General features: G+C 44.5%; 1 long non-coding RNA gene across 2 annotated transcripts in view; it reads right to left on the bottom strand.

The window, feature by feature from the left end:
- Positions 1 to 6753, bottom strand: part of LOC130578387 (uncharacterized) — a 65147-nt gene extending 58394 nt beyond the window's left edge. For both annotated transcript variants that reach the window (XR_008965875.1, XR_008965874.1), the window contains exon 1: positions 6002 to 6753. This is a non-coding gene — a long non-coding RNA (uncharacterized LOC130578387). The remainder of the gene's footprint in view (positions 1 to 6001) is intronic.
- Positions 6754 to 7335: the final 582 nt, after the last annotated feature.

The following is a 7335-nucleotide window of genomic DNA, read 5'->3' as shown; positions in this document are numbered from 1 at the left end:
GAAGAAACTACAGGTTTCACAGCCACACAGTGTCAGCTACAAAAGCGCAGAACATTAGACACTCTGATTTGAAACCATTTGAAAAATTCCTGTACYCAGTGGCTGTCAAATTTGGTCACCTATTTGACATGAAATAAATTATATTTTGATTTCGGAGAAGATTACATTCCATTAAATGTAAGACTGCTTCAGTTATGACTTATATATGCACCTTGTGGGGATTCATGTGCTTTTCTTTAAGGTGTGAATTGATATATGCAAGGCCATTTGTAGTCATCTTTTTTCAGTCAAACATCTATCTTAGAATCACATGCTAAAATACCTGGTAAATAATGACCAGACAAATTGAATGCAACTGGAGAAATATAATACAAATTTGACAGGGAAAGAGACACCTAGGCAAGAAATCCAAGGAGAATAAAAGCAAGCTAGTAAGCGTGTGACACCATGACTTAGCTGAAATAAATCACTTCCAGCTGCACAGACTGCTTGTTTTTCTGGCTAAAAATCTGCATATTTCAAGCAGAATACAGCAAGGCGGAGGATGTACCCTTCCCACTGCCACCAGACCATGACCCAAACCTGGGGRAGGGGCCATAACAGATCATGGTGGAACTCACTGAGCTGCTGATAACAGAAGACTGACAACCCTGAGACCATGTCAGACTTCGTGTCACCATCCTGTCCACAGATAATAGCCCTGGACAAGCTGAGGTGTATACTGTCAGATTTAGGCCAMTTTATGGGTGCTCTTGGGTGTGTATGGCCTGGTGTGAACAAGAAAACATTTCCAAGCCAACAAATTATGGWGATTTCAAGATAACTTAGATAACCTCCAAGGTGTAGGAGGGATCAGATGTGAGCTGGAGTGATCCAGCAAGGCGGTGAATGAACACTATGTCTCTCTGACTTTAGGACAACTCATGCCAGATACATAGAAAAAGTTTGCAAAATACCCTTTGGAGCGTCATAAACTAAATTCGTGGAGACATAAAACAAGGAAGAGGTAATACCTGAAGCTTTCTGTGATAAGGGTGCATTGTCACACATACTTRAGAAAAAGGGCAAGGCCATCTAGAATGCAGGGGAAGAAAAGSAACAGCCCTAGGAGAGGCTTGGGCAGAGCAGAGGGCAGGTACAAGCGTGTAGGTGTTGTTGAGAGAAGAAGCATAGGAAGGAGTGGTGTCCATGGCACTGCAGGTAGGAGGAAGACTTGCACTGGAGAAGGGAATTGGCAAGGGGGGACCCCCTGCTTGTGGCTCCTGCACTGCTCCCTGAGAACAGCCCGGTCCTCAATGCCCAGTGGAGTTAATTCTGGTGCTTTGCAAACACAAACAGGGCAGATCCAACCCTCTCCTTTAGAGCAGACAGTTCACCTGCACAATGGCTTGCACMGGCTTCACTCGATCGGGTTTTCAAAGCTGCTGCTGCTGTGCAGAGGAGGTCTGGGGAGGTAAGGAGGGAAAACATTTGGGCCTGTGTTAGTCCAGCGAGTCTGCCAGAAGTGTATTTAGTCTCTTCCCAGTGAATAGCACCTATTTTGGGGACAGAAAAAAAACCCAACTGTCTGACAAAGCCACACTTCGAATGCCCCTTATTCTTCCCTGAGAAGTATCTTCAGCTGTGAATACGTATATATACTCTAATGACAGTCAGCTGTCACGTCTGTAAACATACATTTACCTCCCATTAAGGGTTATTTGCCCCTTTTTGTGACCTTTCACCAGCTTTCCATACCCTGGCCATGTGGCACAGATGGTATAATCCTGTCAGGCTAAGGCAGGTGACAGTGCTGCTCAGTGTTTAGTAATCAGTGACTGTAATTAGCCAGACTGGACGCAGGCTCAGATAATGGGGCAGTSAAACAGCTGCCAGTCATGAGGCTTTTCCTGTGGACTGCAGGAGATGGGAGACAGGATGATATAAAGAGGCCATGCATTTTGCCAGCACACTTTATACAGAACCAGTGATAATGTTATATATGGTGTTTTTAAATTTAAAAAAAAWTCCTTCCAGAGTGCCCGATAAAATGTGTTTCATATCATGTAGASCTTTTAGTTGGTTTTTAAATCTGATGGAGGTGTCTGGAGAGTGTTTAGYGACACCAGAGCTTTTTCCTAATTGGAGACTATCTTGTCATGCTTTCCTTACACAGATATGTTCACACACACAYAAAATGTGGATGGATGAAGCGCTGCAGGTTCAGGATCCCTAAAGCCACCTCTTTAACACAGCAAAGTGCTGTCACTAAGCTACTGCTTGTTTGCTTTTGTAGATCAGGATTTAGACAAATAAAATTAAACTTCGGTGTAATTAAAAAAGGAAAAAAAAAAGAAAAAAAATTAATGAAAGAGATATTATTAAAAAATATATGGTGTATTGAAACTACTGACTATAGGAAGTCATCAGAGGAAACTTTCCAGTTTTAGTTCTTTTTAGACATCTCAGAGATTGTCCTCATTTCTGATCGTGTGTTACACTAAACATTTAGATGATATGTAAGCTGCACASGCTGTATTTAAGAGAAGCAAGCAGCATGCTGAACCGACCATATTTTCATGTGAGAGATGATTCACGGTCTCCTGGATGGTAGAAAATTCTCTGTCCTAAGCAGATGCTTACAGCTTGTGAGGGTGAAAGAGGTTTTATTACCAAAGAGGCAAGCAGTCATCCCTCAKAGAGGAAAGACTAGCATTTATTCCTAGGAGGGCTTTTTTTCCTTACTTCAATATTTCTTTCTTATTTTTAAACATGTGCTTATTATTGCAAAGATGCTAATAATGAAATACATTTAATTGTTAAAAACGCACACACCACAATTAATCAACTTTTACTCATCCTTTATTGCATATATTCCAGCAGCTTTTCTCCCTCTTCCCCTCCAAAATTGCGCTATTTATCTGTACAGAACAGATACCTTAATCTTTTGGGGGAGAAGCAGAGAATAATTTCAATTTCCATGCATTTATGAGGAGACATTCTTAAATAGGCCAGTGAAAGAGATATTGCATCTATAAATAAATTATTCCGAGGCGGGCAGTGGGATGGGGTTACACATCGCCATTGTGCGGGGAGGCTGCAAAGCCTGACCCGGGAGTGCAGCTGTTGTCTTTGTGCCGGGCACTCTGCCTCTGCCATTGTTCCCCTGATTACAACAGGCACGTCGGGGCCGCGGGGAGGGCAGGCGGGGGTGAAAGGATGGCTGTGCATTGATAAGCCTGGCACTAGCACGGAGAGAGACCGGGGGCTGCTCAGCTGCGGCGCTATCGGGGTGCGGGGCTCCGGGGCGGCTGCGGGTCCCCCGCCTCCCCTCCCTGAATCAGCAATTTCGGGAGGCGTCAATGCGCTCACCCCTCCTGCGTGTGCCAGCTGGATCTTACCCAGGCACACACACGGGATTGTGTCAACAGATGGTGGGAAAGAGGACAAAAAGGACAGTATTTCCAAACGGAATATGTAATATCAAACAGGTGTGGAGGTAAGGAGATGGTAATGAACGAGGAGGGGTGTGTGTGCTGCTCGCAGCAGAGAGGTGGGGAYGGAACTCATCGCTCTCACCATGCTGTGCTCACCAGGAGGGGAAATGGCCACCATCTCTCTGCCACGGCCACTGTCCCCAGTAASACAGCAACAGCTCGGCCGCGGGATGGCCTGGCCCCAAGGAGACAGGGGTGAGGTCCCTGCTGTCCTTTCATCCCTCGCATTGTCGTGTTTCCAGCAGCGCCTCTGAAAGCCCTACACAAAGGTGCTTGGCCTGTTGGCATCCTTGAAGCAGTGCTCACCCACTTCTCCAGCTGGGGCAGAGGAGCCAGGAGGACAGGACACCAAGAGCACAAGTGCTCCCAACTCCTGTTACCAGCCTGGACAAATACCCCAGGAGAGAAAAGCCTGAATCAGCTGGGCTAGTCTAGGATGCTGCTGTCATCACAGATGCACTGGGGACATCTGAGTGGGGTTACTGAGCATCAGCATGAAAGGCATCCTGTCACAGGAGGTGTTGTGTGGCCCATACCTTGCTACCACACTGTTAATTGATCCTCATTCCCTTCTGTGGACTCCTGGCAACTAGGACAGCTGTCACTCACCCCACCATAGAGCTTTAGGGCTGCACAGCACCTGGCATCACGAGCCTGGCCATGGGAAGGGATGCACCTGCCCTGCACCCTTCAGGAGAAGCCTGCTGGGCACACAAAATGCAGCTGGGCTATTCACACCTGAAAGATGACAACACAGCTGTGCTTGGCTCCAAMCATGGAGTCCCTCATGGCCAAACTGCCTGTCCATTTGTATCCCAAGATGTGTCAGAGAAAATACAGTACGGCTTTTTCCCCCCTCTGTCTTGTGAACTGGGGTGCACAACAGCTCACCATTGCTTTGTAGATTTTTGCCCCTCCTAAAACCCAGAAGAAATCCTTCTATTTCTCAGCAGATGCTATCTGGTCACTCTGAGCTCCTCTTCAACTGTTGAAAAGAAGTATTCATCTTAAGCCTACTTAATTTTTACATCCATGTCTGGTTTTTCCATTTATTTCCAATTACTGTGGGTCTCACTATCTGTCAGGGATAGGATCGCGCATCTTCTCACTCTTAAAACTGCTGACAGAGTCCAGGAGTAAGGGATTTCTGATGTGAAAGCCATGGCCACCCACGACGAGCAGGGGTAGAAACGAAGATGCCTGTTACTGTGGGACTGGGACAGATTCATTTGGTGCTTTGATAATTCAGTTGCTGTGAGACAGGTACTTACAACAACACAGTATGAAACAAGTTTACAGAGTAGCCATACTCTAACTTGTAAATTCCTACATTCTTTCTTTTGCTTATCCCAAGGTTATAGCGCATTGTGTACAAATTTACCTTACAGATATTCATATATTTTGTTTGCAATCTGGTRCACATCTGTTATATGTAAATGAGCTTCCTGCCCTCATCCCTTTCAAATTACTCTCTCCCAGAACTGCGTTCAGTCAAAACTGGGCATTGCTGTTTCCCCATCCTCTGTGATCTATCCGCTGCATTCAACACAATTAGCTTTCTTGTTCATCATGAAATCCTGCCCTCATTTACCTGGCTTGGTCATTTCCTCCTTCCTCTTCCCTAAGTGGGTCAGTGAGAGGATCTTCCTGATTCCTCCTGCAGTTTTCCACGGAGGTACCTGCACGTCCTCACCATGGCCCCACTATCTTTTTTCCATATTCACGACACCAGCCTCCACCATAGGCACCTATATTTAAATCCACTTTCTCCCAATAGACTCTTGTTTAACATCTCTCTTTAATTCAGTAATCAAATTTAAGTTACTGGAGAACTCACCTTAATCCTCTTTTCTTCTGATGTGGYTCCAAAAGATGTCTGAAGATACTAATACAGGCTAACACCCAATAYACTGATCAATACTGTATCAGTCTTAACTTGTATTCTCTCACACATCCCTCTCTTGTCTGACATGTGAAGGTCTCTGTTTGTACATCACAGCTGGGGCCTCTGTCCCCCATTGTCTTAATTATGGACTCAATGTGCCGCAGATATATAAATCATGGAAATTTAATCAGGCTTATTGCATCCTTCATCTGGCAGCACAGACTGAAATGAAAACTGTGTTTATTCCAAATGAGAGGCAGCAGCAATGCTACATTATGTTCTTGAGAGTTTTCCTGAGATACAGCATCTCTGGGGAGCCTCTTCCCCCACACACACATGAGTGAAAATCCCAATTCATCCAAAGTCATTTAAATAAAATTTATAGTCAACATATAAGACACAGGACCCGGGGACAAGCAGCAAGTGGCTTGTTTCCACAGAAGATGGGCAGGGAGGAAAGCCCGTGAGATGGTCCTGGGGATGCTCCCAATGTCTTTCAGAGGTTAAAAAAAAAACTCAGGGTGAGAACATGGAGCAGATGAGCACCAGTAAGTGCATGGAGCAAGTGGGCTGGGTTTGTGTCCTGCCCCACTCCCTATGCCCCTTCCTTTACAGCCTGCTGGGATCCCTGGCTCCTTACCAGTCCATCCATGGTGCTCCTTGTCACATCCTTTGCTCACYCACTCCTTGCTGGTGGCACGAAGAAGGGAGGAGTGGAATCTGTCTGCTTTCAGACCCACCTCAATGAAAGACCAAGCACGAAACAGCAAACCACCACCTCCCCAGCCAGACCTACGAGTCAGGGCRCGGTAAATGCTACCACTGCACTAAGTGTTTAAGCAGACATGTGGGACAACTTGTTAGGTCATTTCCATTTGCTTAATCAGATCCTGTAATAGGCGTTAAATTGTAACATCTCCTTACACCCATGAGAACTTAAATTATCYACAGGGTATTCCCTAGTGGGAAACTGAGGCTGGTAAAGTGAATCCACCCAGCATGGGTACAGCTACAGGAAAACCAAACACATATCCAAATTGTGATGCAAAAAATCTCATTTTGATAGGAGAATTTGGGTGAAGTGTGATACCCATTTGTTGTCCAAGGGACAGGGCACGCTGAAGTTTTTCATCATCRTGCATTGCCAGAGCCTGCATGATTAGCACCTATTGAAATCAATTAGTTTAATCACAGTAATAWCCTCCAGGTCTGGATGGTTTTGTAAGACAAGCCCCAAAACCTTGCCTCTAYTGGGAAAATTACCCACTCCTGACATTGGCTACACCCTAACAGATGCAGATGAATAAGTAAACACATTAAGCTGCTGAGGTAGACTAGGACAAATAGCACTCGGCACTGCTTAGWAACCACTCGGTGTTACTCATCTGCCAATGTGTTGACTGCTGTTTAACTTGTTAGGTCCTGATTGACACTTGGAGCCAAGCACTGTTCAGTCTTTGTTCCTTCGGTGAGCAAGGTATGAAGCCTGAGTATCTGTGGTTTTCAAAATAGCATTTAAAAACAAAGATGAAAGAGTTCTTATAATACAGCAGAGTATAAAATTGATGCTGGAAAATTGTTTTAACTTCAAAATGCTCCTATGAACATTGCTTATGGAATGGAATATAACACAGTCTCTAGCCAGTATTAATAAGTAAGGATGAAAGCAGATATTGTGCAAAAAATTGAGGGATAAAAAAAAAAAAGCAGAATTAAGTACTAAATCAGACCAGCAGAACTGTCAAATGTGTTAGACTATATTCACAGGCACTCATGTGTGACATGCAGGCACAAAACATAAACATTTGTTTAGTTTGAGCAATTTTGCTTTTTAGAGTTAAAGGCTTTTTTCTTTTATTTCTTCTTTTTTTTCTTTTTTTTTTTTTTTTTTTTTTAGGAGGAGGAGGAGGAGGGCTTTTATCTACAGTCTGGAATGTTAAAAGTCTTATACCCTGCGAGGACTGTTTGAAGCAG

This window comes from Malurus melanocephalus, unplaced genomic scaffold (assembly GCF_030028575.1).
Source record: "Malurus melanocephalus ecotype Western Australia unplaced genomic scaffold, MMel_1.1 scaffold_225, whole genome shotgun sequence".
NCBI classification, from domain to species: domain Eukaryota; kingdom Metazoa; phylum Chordata; class Aves; order Passeriformes; family Maluridae; genus Malurus; species Malurus melanocephalus.
Note: the sequence above shows the minus strand (reverse complement) of the source record. Positions and strands in the feature narration are given on the sequence as shown.